Raw genomic sequence first — 12,774 nt, 5'->3', positions numbered from 1 at the left:
TAGAGTTTTTACAATTGTGAGCTCAAATTGAGTCTCAACACAACAGGAATAAAACAATAGGGCTTTACTTGGATCCCCCAGGTCTTTTTGAGTACACAGACTCTCCCTCTCGTTCTCTGTCTTTGTTTTCTCTCTGTCTCAGCATTGCTTGCCTCTGTCTTTGTCATTTTGTGGCCTTTAAGCTAATCGACACTTATCTGTTCGTTTCCCTTTCGGGCTTTCTGGCTTCCAGTCTTTGTCCGTTCAAATCCCTTCTTAGCGTTAACCGATCATGGTGTAACATCTTCAGGTATGGTGGCCACCTGTTTTGTAACGGAAGGAACTATTGGCGCGTTGAAATCCCAAAAATGTCGTTTCTCTATTTACACAGAGAAATACACAAAAACGCTGTAAAATCTACCAAACTGTCGTTTATCGGACTTCAAATATTGTCAATTCCACCTTATAATCCTATCCGGTCCACCTTTGGATCACTATCGCATGCCAACCATTGATTTTTGTGATCTTGATCCAAAGGTTGATATTCATTTCGGGCAGCTTAGGTGTACGGAGATTACTCGCTCAAAAAGGTGGTTTTCTCAAGCCACGTGTCGACCAGTGGATGGGATCAGGCAGAGCCTGTCCAATACCACTTACTGCGTAGGGCCCGCCCAAAATCCCGCTCATTACAAAAATCAAAATATATATAGTTACATGTATAAACCCTTTCGGGTCCGTTTTATCGCTCCGTTTGCATTTCCTTTGTTTTTCGTTTATTTAACGAAAATGCGAATTTACATAGAAAAACCCTTTTCTTCCGGAACTCAATATATATATATATATATATATATATATATATATATATATATATATATATATATATATATATATATATATATATATATATATATATATATATATATATATATATATATATATATATATATATATATATATATATATTTGCACCCATAAAACCCATAGGGTCCGACTTTATCGCAAGTCGCATATGTATCGGCCCCGCTCCTCTGTATTGTCACGATGCGATTTTGCGATGCAATATATCGCAATCACATATCGCATAGTCCTCGAGCCCTGGTAAGTCCTTCTGTGTGTGTATTGGCGATGCGATAGCGCAAGTAGATCTAGACCATTGATCTGCACGCTTGATCAACAGCCCTCATTTAATCGCACTAATTGTTATCGCGATTTCCCATAAGGTCGCGTCCGATTAACTCCGCCTGCCACCACCGATTGTGATATGTCGATCAGATTTGGATCGTTGATCGGCCAGATCCGATGGCTCCTATGCGATGTTGCTTAAGCCTCCGTTTAACTCTGTTTTCGCCATTTCTTCTTGTTTTTCCTTTGCAATAGTGTTTTCTGCCATTTTCTAATGTTTTCCCCTTGCAATAGTTTTTAAGTATGTGAAGACTTGGAGGGTTTTAGGATCCATTTTGGATCACAACTTCCCACTGAAAAACCTTTTGGACCACCAAAAGTTGGTTTTTAAGCATTGATCAAGTGAGGATACAACTTCCTCACTTGTCTAATCTCTATCCATAGTGCATTTCATGGTTTTGAACCTTTGAGTCCGATTTTCAGGTACTCAACATCCCCTCTGCGCATAGTTCTCACCTTTCTGTCCAGAACTGTGTCTTCCTGGAACTCATTGAGATATTCAGGCAATAGATCATCAATAGAAGTTAACTGACTTTTCTCTTCGGGATTTTCAATCAATGAAGGTTCAAACAGTCTCAAGTTTTCTACATTAACTACAGATAGATGTGCATGTAAGCTGGAAAATCAAGGTGAAAATCGTTTTCACCAATTTTCTCAAGTATCTTGAAAGGCCCATACCCTATTGGCTTCAGCTTCTTACCTTCACCTTGCATTATGTCTTTGTTGATGTACAGCCAGACTTGATCACCAACTTGGAAGCTAAGTTCAATTCGATGCTTGTCATGCCTTGCCTTATACTTGGCCTAGCTTCTTTCCAGTTGTTCCTGCACTGCTTCGTGAATTTCTTGGATCTGTTCAATGAACTTGGTTGCTTTGTCCACATCACTGTGTCCATCAACTGTTATGTCTTTTCCAAAGACAAAATCCAAGGGAGACTTTGGTGTAAAACCAAAACAAGTCTCAAAAGGAGATCTCTGAGTAGAAGAGTGCTTAGCATGGTTGTAAGCATGTTTCACATAACACAAATGTTCATCCCAAAGCTTGGGATGCTTGCTGCAATAGCCCCTGAGCAACTGGATCACTGTCCTGTTGACCACCTCTATTTGGCCATCTGTTTGTGGATGAAATGTTGTGCTCTTCTTCAATCTGGTATCCATCAATTCCCATAGACTTGACCAAAACTTCCCAACAAATCAGGAATCTCGATCAGATACAATGGAAGTGGGTAACCCAAAATGAACCCAGACAACTGAAAGAACAACTTCGTTTTTTGTTCAACTGTAATCTGCTTGTTATAAGGTATTAAAATACACATTTTACTGAACCTGTTCACAATAACATATAAATAATCATGATCCTTTCTAGATTTTGGCAATTCCCCAACAAAGTCCATGGAAACACTTTCCCAAGGACGAGAAGGAACTAGAAGTGGAGTGTACAAGCCTATTTTTCTATTGTTGGGCTTGCTTTTAGCACACATAGTACACCCTTTAATATATCTAGTAACTGTTTCATGCATTTTTGGCCAATAACAGAACCTTTGCACCTGTGCAATTGTTTTACTTACACCAAAATGACTTGATATAAGAGAAGTATGTGCTTCTCGTATTTTGTTAACTCTTTCAATTTGTGGAATGCATAAATTTCCCAAATGATACAAGAGTTGGTCCTTAACATAATAATCCAATTCTTCTACTTGTTTTCCATGACTTAAAGTTGCATATACTTCTTTAAAATCTACATCTTGAGCATATTGTTCAATGTAGCTTTCATGCATTACTGAGTTATGCTTAAGTATAGTAGATGCATTTATGATTGGTCTGGATAAGATATTTGCAACCTTATTGTGTATGCCCTTCTTATATCTGATGACAAGATGAAACTGTTGTAGAAAACCCATCCACCTATAGTGTCTTGATTGCTGCAATTTAGTTTGTGATTGCAAATATTGAAGTGGTTGATGATCTGTATGTATAATTGTTTATTTTCCCATTAGGTAATGTTTCCACTTTTTCACACTCTGTACTAATGCATACAATTCTTTATCATATGTGGGATAATTAACTACTGTAGAATTAAATGTCTCATAATGATAACATATGGGTTTACCGTGTTGCATCAACAATGCTCCCATGGCATAGTCACTAGCATTTGTTTCAATCTCAAGTGGTCGTTGAAGATCTGGTAGTGCCAGTACTGGTGATGTACTAATTTTTTCTTTTAAGGTGTTGAAGGCTTTCTGTTGTTTGCCTCCCCACTGAAACACCTTGTTCAATCCTGTTAAAGCATGTAAGGGAGCTGCAATCAAGGTAAAGTTAACAATAAACTTTCTCCAATATTGTGCTGCTCCTAGGAAACTCCTAAATTATGTACCAGATTTGGGTTAATAACTTCAACCTTAGAGGGATCTATCTTCAATTCACCACCCTTACAATATGACCCAAATAATTTAAAGATGTTTTGCCGAATTCACATTTTGACAACTTCACATAGAGATTTTCTCTTTTCAAAACATCTAAAGTCTGCTTTACATGCTTCAAATGTTCTTCCCATGTTTTACTGAAAACAAAAATTTCATCTAAATATACAATTACAAAATCATCAATAAAAGGTCTGAGTACATCATTCATAACTCTCATGAAAGTGGCAGGAGCATTAGTTAATCCAAAAGGCATAACCAGTCATTCATACGACCCTTGCTTTGTTTTGAAAGCAGTCTTCCATGCATCTTGTTCTACTACTCTGACCTGATGATAGCCACTACACAAGTCCAACTTGGAAAAGTAAACTGCTTCTTTCAGTTGATCTAATAGATCATCAATGCGAGGAAGAGGATAATGATTCTTGATCGTTATTTTATTCAATGCTCTGTAATCAATGCACATCCTCCACGAACCATCTTTCTTTCTCACCAATACGATTGGAGATCCACATGGTGATGTGCTTGGTCTTATGAACCCTTTATCGAGTAGCTCATGTACCTGCTTCTTGATCTCTGCATTCTCTAAAGCGGATAACCTGTACATTTCGATGTTAGGCAATGGAGCATCTTGCTGCAAATGAATATCATGTACTATTTCCCTTTTGGGTGGCAGACCTTTAGGTTCTTGAAATAGGATATCATATTCTGAAACAACTTTAACTAAATCAACTTTCTGTTTAGCATCACAACCTTCCAATACATTGGTTTTATCAGGGTTCTTTTTCTTTACAACTATTAGTAAAAATTGCTTGCATGAATTTACAATTCTTTTCATCTACCCTGAGTTTATGAGAGAATAGTTATTTTTGAGTTTATGAGCTCTTACAATATATTCTATTCCATCTTTAGTGAGTTGATGCTTATTTTCAGCTCTATAGAATATGGCTTTTCTGTCATACAAGTAAGGACTTCCTAAAACAATACCACATATATCCAAGGGAACTATATATAACTCAACCTCATCTACAAATGTTGACCCAAATAGCAAACCTAAGTTTACATTGTCTAGTCACTTGTAGCTTTGCTTTATCACATACCCAACCTAATGGATATGGCTTCTTGTGAGGTGTTGTTAGTAAGCCCAACTTATTTACAATTGTTTCAGAAATCAAGTTTACTTGTGATCCACTATCAAATAAAGTATCAATCTTTTGGTGCTTGGAAATAACTCTAATATGAAAAGGCTCATGTCTTTTCCTCTCATTATCTTCATTATCAATAGATTGTGCAGAATTACTCGTAGACACTTTAGAATTTTTAACTTTTATACTTGTGGCTATGACTGATGTTTCATCCCCTGAGTCTGACCCCAAGTCTTTCTGAATAGCAGCAGCAGTCTTCTTCTTCTTACCACCAAACTTCTTAGATTTCAGCTCCGGATGCAAAGACCGGCAATGTTCATCATCGTGTCCATCCTTCTTGCAATGAGTGCATGAAGGTTTGTCTTTCTGTACAACATTTGTCTTCCTCTCCTTCCATTTCAGCTTCTTCTTTTCCTTGTTCTTACTTGCAGAGGGTTTTGATGATCCCCCAATCTCTGGGTTCACATTGTTGCTTCTAGCCTCTAGATGTGTAGCCTGAACTGATACATCATCTAGGCTAGTGGGATTAAACATGAGAATGGTGTGCTTCAAATAGCTATGCAGACCACGTATATACTTCAACAAAGTTTCAAGTGAGTCTAGAGAAATTCCTAGAGTTAAAACTCTTTTTCTAAATTCCTAAGTATAGCTTTGTACACTTTGGCCCTTTAATTGGCGAAGAGATTGCCAACTCATCATTGCTTGTTGCATATAAACTAGAGGATAGAACTGTTTTTTAATGGCAGAAACAAATTCAGTCTAGGTAGAAAGAATTTTACCATGTCTCTTCAGATCAGCTTGTGTCTTGCCTTCCCACCACACTAGGGCAGTTCCTCCAAGGCGAAAGCTAGCCAGCTGAATCTTTCTCCTTTCTGAATCAATGTTTTGCACCTTGCAATATACATCAATCTATCTAATCCAATTATCTAGATTTTCTGTATTTAATTCTCCATCATAGATTGGCAAATCAAACTTTACATCTAATTTAATCAAAGATGTTTTCTTCTTTTTCTTTTCAGGGCTAGATGGAGGTGATGGTGGAGGAGATGAGGGAGGAGGCTCCTCCCCTTTCCCTTTGCCTTCTGGATGGGCAACTAGAAGAGGTTCCTCTGCTCCTTTGCCTTGTTTGGGTGTTGAAGTGCTTTCACCTCAACCCTTCTTAAATTCTTGATACATCTCTTCCACCATGCCTCGCATGGCCATAAAACTGTCCATGAACTGAGATTCTGATTCCAATGGAATTTCTTCTACAATTCTCCTCTAAGGATAGACTCTTCCAATCTTTGGATTAGTCTCAACAAGTTTTCCTTCTCCTAGTTTGAGCTTTGACCTAGTTAGCATTCAAGAATCCAACACAAGCTTGCCTAACCTTAACAAAACCAAAAACCAAAAGCTCTAATACCACTTGATCTGAAAATGTGATCTTAGACTAATATTAAGGTATTACAGACTCATGTGCAAGATTTTCCTATATTACTTAGTGCAACAGATCGAAAAGATTACAAATAATATAGACAGTGAAGCAGTTAAAGAAACATAATAGACAAACATGCACAACACAACAAATAATCAAGGAGTTCACCCAAAACTCGTGGGCTACGTCTCCTGTTCCAGCTTTTAGTGGTGATCTCTCTATTATGTCTTCAAGAGAAGATTTTTTACAATTGTGAGCTCAAATTGAGTCTCAGCACAATAGGAATAAAACAATATGGCTTTACTTGGATCCCCCAAGTCTTTTTAAGTACACAAACTCTCCCTCCCATTCTATGTCTCTGTTTTCTCTCTGTCTCAGCACTGCTTGCCTCTGTCTCTGTCATTTTGTGGCTTTTAAGCCAATTGGCGCTTGTCTGTTCATTTTCCCTTTCGAGCTTTCTAGCGTCCGGTCTCTATCCGTTCAAATCCCCTCTTAGCGTTAACCGATCATGGTGTAACGTCTTCAGGTATGGTGGCCACCTGTTTTGTAACGGAAGGGACTATCGACACATTGAAATCCCAAAAATGTTGTTTCTCTGTTTACACAGAGAAATACACAAAAACGTTGTAAAATCCGCCAAACTACCATTTATCGGACTTCAAATATTATCAATTACACCTTATAATCTTATCAGGTCCGCCTTTGGGTCACTATCGCATGCCAATCATTGATATGTGTGATCTTGATCCAACAATTGATATTCATTTCGAGCGGCTTAGGCGTACGGAGATTACCCGCCCGAAAAGGCAGTTTTCTCAAGCCATGTGTCAGCCAGTGGATGGGATCAGGCGGAGCCCATCCAATACCACTTACCGCCTAAGGCCCGCCTAAAATTCCGCTCATTACGGAACTCAATATATATCATTGCATGTGTAAACCCTTTCGGGTCCGTTTTATCGCTCCGTTCATATTTCCTTTGTTTTTTGTTTAGTTAACGAAAATGCGAATTTACATAGAAAAACCCTTTTCTTCCAGAACTCAAAATATATATATTTGTGCCCATAAAACCCGTCGGCTCCGGCTTTATATCAAGTCGCATATGTGTCGACCCCGCTGCTCTGTATTGTCGTGATGCGATTTTGCGATGTGATATATCACAATTTCATATCGCATTGTCCTCGGGCCCCAGTAAGTCCTTTTTTGTGTGTATTGGCAATGCGATAGTGTGAGTAGATCTGGACCGTTGATCTGCGCGCTTGATCAACGACTCTCGTTTAATTGCGTTGATCGCTATTGCAATTTCCCATAAGGTCGCGCCTGATTAACTCCCCTTGCTACCGCCGATTACGATATGCTGATCAAATCTAGACCATTGATCGGCCAGATCCAACGACTCCTGTGTGATGTTGCTTAAGCCTCCGTTTCACTCTATTTTTGCCATTTCTTCTTGTTTTTTCTTTGCGATAGTGTTTTCTTCCATTTGATAATGTTTTCCCCTTGCGATAGTTTTTAAGTATGTGAAGACTTAGAGGGTTTTAGGATCCATTTTGGATCATAGCCTTAGCTGTGTTCTTGGACCTAGTTATAAGTGCATTGGCTTACTATTGTTTCAATTAAATTTAACCCTTAAATATTGAAAACTGTAAAGTCTGACACTTTTGGAGACACTCATAGACATCCTAGGAATTTCAACTAAACAAAGTGATTTTTCTGGTTAAGATGTTGATCTGATTTAGTTATTTTTTATAAATTGTTATTTGAATTAAATTGTTTAGCCTCATGTTTGTCAATATTGTTTAGTTTCATTAGGTCTCTAAGTACCAAGATCTGAACAATATTTATATTTTTTCTTCGAGACAAGTTAGTTTATTATTAGGTTGCATGACAAATGATTCAATGTTGCACCGTTTTCATTTCTTTTGAAATCATTATCATGTTTGCCTTTACTCACATATTTGCATGCTTTTAGTACTGAATTTGCCCAAAATATCATTTGGGTTTCTACATTCTCGTCATCTGAGAAGATCCATCTATTTATTGTTGACTATAATGCTTCATAAACTTCTGCATTGCTTGTTTTCCCTGGGCTTCCACCTTCTTTTGGTATTATGAGCATACCCCTCTACTTATTGTTGACTGTAATGCTTCATAAACTTTTGCATTGCTTGTTTTCTTTGGGGCTATCCTTGAATTCTCATTTGGGTTCTTTGACAACTTAGAGACCTAGTGTCAATATTGTTGTTATTCCTATAGCTAACACTCTTTAGACATGAAATAAGATCCAGGAGGAATTTCAACTATAAAAAGTGTCACCTAGTTCCTTTTCTGGTTAATATGTTGATCTGGATTGTCTATTGCACATTGATTTTTGGACTTATTTTTTCTCAAGAAAAAAGTTCAATGAAATATTTATTTTCAATAAGAGAAGAAACAAACGCGTGTGGCTTGAGAATTAGAATGTGTAATCGTCAGTTCAATTTAAAGTTTATCTCCACGGGTTATGTTATTTTTCATCTGTAGTTAGCCATACTAGCCAATACTCTTCATTATGGTTGTGTCATGTTTTCTAATCAACTTTAAAATGATTTAGAATATAGGAATATATATATATATATATATTCATGAAATAAAAACTGTGAGAAACAAAAATAAAATTGTAAGAAAAATGTATAGTAATTGAAATAACTAATCTGAATATACTGTCAAATGTTCTGTGATGGTTTGTCTCCAAGGCTAGTGAATAGTTTGAATGTTAAACATGCAACTTCAACAGTGGTTGAACATCTTTTATAGTTTTTTGCACTTGAATTTAATTGGTGGCAAGGATGGACATGGATTTCAATGGATTCTTTTTGAATGTATGATCTGGATTGAATTGGATGTGATCCAATGGTTGAGAATTTGTTTTTTGTTGATCCATGTGCTTTGATCTTTTTTACTGGGAAATAAAATGGATTGGGTGTCATTTATTGAACACAAGGGGTTTAAATTTTATTGGGTTGGGTGTCATTTATTAAACACAATGGGTTTAAATGTTGAACAACATAGCAGTTATGGTTGACATACATTCACTTTTATTATGTGCAGGTATGGATATTTATTTGGGATACATAGCTTCAGTGTCGATGAGTGGGGGTTGAAGTCACTGCTACTTTGTACTTGTAAAATAGACCATTTTGGAAGAATTTATGGTTTTATCTATTTTCTAGTTGAGTCAATATGATTTATACTCTTAAGTATTAAGATACTATTTATGGACATTTGTGGGCCGAGTCAATGTTTTGGGAAATTTTGGACTATAATTAAAACATATTTGCATTTAATGTTATTTCTTTTTGTTTAAATATTGGTTGCACAAGTCTCAACTTGTGGTGGTTTGGTGGGACCAATACTATATCAATTACTGGTCCTTGCACAACATTAGACATCTCTCCCCTAAATGCACTAAAATAATTTCTTATGGGAATTGTACAATTTTCTTTTCTTATTTTCTCAATGAAAATCCTTGCAACATGAAATTTTCTTTTGATTGAAATGCTTCAGCCATGGATATGTTAATAACCAGATTCTTACAATGAAAAGCAACCTAAAAATTATGTCGATGGATATATTTATGTGAACATGTGTGGTTTATTTAGAAATAGGGTTTTCAAATTTTTTTTTTTTAAAAAATCATCAACATAGACCCATTTTAAATAAAGATTTTATATGAGCTGAGAGGGATTCAATTTCTTCACATGCAATTTTTTTTATGAAGCAACATTTTTTAAATGTTTTGTATAGTTATTTAATTTTTTTAATATATATATATATATATATTATTTTCACTAACATGAACAAAATTTCAACTTTGATGACAGGCATACAAAGTTACATATCATGTTGGACTATGGAATAAGCCTCTGGGTTCAATAACTTATAAATAGTTTAAATTTAATAATGTGAAAATATTCTTTATATAAATCCGAAAAATAAAATAAAATTTTTCCAAATAATTTCTCAATTGCCTATCTCTGCTTTTATATTGAAATTACAAATTCTCATTATTACAAATAATACATAATATTTTTAATAACTATCCATTTTTATCAACAATTTAATTTATATCACTATGTTAATAATAAATAAATTAATACATTCAAATTCAACAACTAAATTTGAACCCCGGATCTCACTGTAGGTGTTGATTGAATTTTACCCGCAGGGAAGGATGCATTTCGAAAATAAAAGAGGGTATGAACACAAACTGTCTTTAAGATAACTTCGCTCGGCATCGATGAAAGCATGGTACTAGCCTGTACCTCACATCATAAAGACAATTAAATATTTGATTGTCCATTTATTTAACAAGCCGACTTTAGCTCAGTTGGTAGAGCGGAGGACTGTAGTAAGGAAAATATTCTTGGTTGACATCCTTAGGTCGCTGGTTCGAATCCGGCAAGTCGGAGATCACGTTTTGGTACAAGCCTCTCAAAACTTTTAACCTGTTGATTTGGGATATTGGGTTTCAATACTAAAAAAATAAAATCACAATGACTTTATAATTAGATTCTGCAGTAATTCAAATTTACATTGGGATATAATTACATTTTCCAATATTTTAAAATTAAAAGCGGATTGATTTATTTTTAATTAAATATAATTCTGAGTAATTGGAATATAATTAGATTTTCTTATAATTTAAATTCACAAATGGATTATATTATTTTTAATTTAAATATAATTTTGAGCGTTTTGACCTGTTGATTTGGGATATTGGGTTTCAATACTTAAAAAAATAAAATCACAATGACTTTATAATTAGATTCTGCAGTAATTCAAATTTACATTGGGATATAATTACATTTTCCAATATTTTAAAATTAAAAGCGGATTGATTTATTTTAATTAAATATAATTCTGAGTAATTGGAATATAATTAGATTTTCTTATAATTTAAATTCACAAATGGATTATATTATTTTTAATTTAAATATAATTTTGAGCAATTGAGATGTTAAGCAAAGGTTTTTATTTTATTTTTTTTTTTTTTGGTAGAAATCACTTGAGATATATTTGACAATTTTTTGTTGTTGTAAAAATTATATAAGAGAAAATTTTGTGGATCATTTCAAACCAATTAATGTGATTTATTTTCAGGAAGATGAATCATATTAGTTGGTTCAAAAAGTGTTGAAGAGATTTTTTCTATGTGATTTTAACTGAAAGATTTTTTGTTAAACATATTATGAATCACATAAGCCTTTTTTGTTAAACATATTATGAATCACATAAGCCGGAATTCAAAAATTAAAACATAATTGGATTTTCCAATATTTTAAATTTACATAATTAAATTTTTAATATATTTATAAAAATAATACCATAAATTATATATATATATATATATATATATATATTACTTTTTACTATTATTATTTTGTAACTAGACTAATTAATATTTATTATTATTTATAATTAGTCTAATTTTATTGGATAGAAGAATGATTTACCTATTATCGAGATATTCTCAAACTCAACAAAATAGTGATCATTGAAACATAGTATACTTTTAACTTGTAAATTTAGATTATTAAATTTCAACATTAAAAAATTAAAATCACAATGAATTATTGGATTTCAAGAATAAAAAAATAAAATCATTGATTTTCCAATATATTAAAGTTACTATTAGATTAAATCATTTTTAATTTAAAGTAATGATAAAATTAATTATAAAATTATTATTTGAATTTGTAATATATTTATTAAAAAAATCATAAATTATATATCTTTTACATTTATTATTATTATTTTGTAATGAGGTTGAGTCTAAGATTTGTTTATTGGATGAAAGAATGATTTGCTCAATGTGGAATGCTATCACCATGATGGTGGGAAGCTCAATCAATCTTAGATGCCTATTAAAATAGCCCTCACACTTATTACTACTATATTATATTGTAAAATGCATTCTTGGTTACTTTCAATTTCTTTATAAATACTAAAATATTTTATTTTATTAAATTTTTTTAGGATAGATATTGGAATATTTTATTTTGTTAAATTTTTTTAGGATAGATATTGGAATATTTTATTTAACATACATGTTAAAATATTTTAGTTATAACCTTTATTGAAATATTTTTTTGATAGTTAAGTAAAATTTTCTATTAAGTATTAAAAAGGATACATTTTCTCTTATATTAAATTGTAAAAAATATTTTATGGTGCTTTGAATTGATGGTGAATGGGTATATTGTTAACTACTACTTGTAAAAAGGTAGATTCAAATTCTCTTCTTGATTAGTCTATTGAAAAAAAATTGTAAAAAGTATATCACAAACTTTCTTATAATATCATAACTTATCAATTACTAAATATCCAAAAAATCATAACTCATCTAGCATAACACTTTTATCCTCAACCATTAATTATGATGAATGTGTATCGCCATTTAATTTATATAATTATATTAATTTACTCTATTTATATATATAATTAAAATAAATAAATAAACGAAAACTATAATATATGATTAAATTAACTTAAATGGCTCTTATTAAAAAAGTTGTTATTTTCTTTGCTTAAGTTCAACTTCATTTTCTTACCTGTTTATTCGAGAGATTGACGGTGTGACTTCTTTCTTGTTTCTT

The 12,774-nt window shown here is 33.3% G+C and overlaps 1 non-coding gene across 1 annotated transcript; it reads left to right on the top strand.

Moving 5' to 3' along the window:
* Positions 1-10,490: 10,490 nt before the first annotated feature.
* On the top strand, positions 10,491-10,586 carry TRNAY-GUA (transfer RNA tyrosine (anticodon GUA)). Its single transcript has 2 exons — positions 10,491-10,527; positions 10,551-10,586. It is a non-coding gene; the product is annotated as a tRNA-Tyr (tRNA).
* The last annotated feature ends 2,188 nt before the right edge of the window (positions 10,587-12,774 follow it).

Source organism: Pinus tabuliformis, chromosome 3_2 (genome assembly GCF_031772625.1).
Source record: "Pinus tabuliformis cultivar Carrire ecotype Pingquan chromosome 3_2, CPIR1, whole genome shotgun sequence".
Lineage (NCBI taxonomy): Eukaryota > Viridiplantae > Streptophyta > Pinopsida > Pinales > Pinaceae > Pinus > Pinus tabuliformis.
Note: the sequence above shows the minus strand (reverse complement) of the source record. Positions and strands in the feature narration are given on the sequence as shown.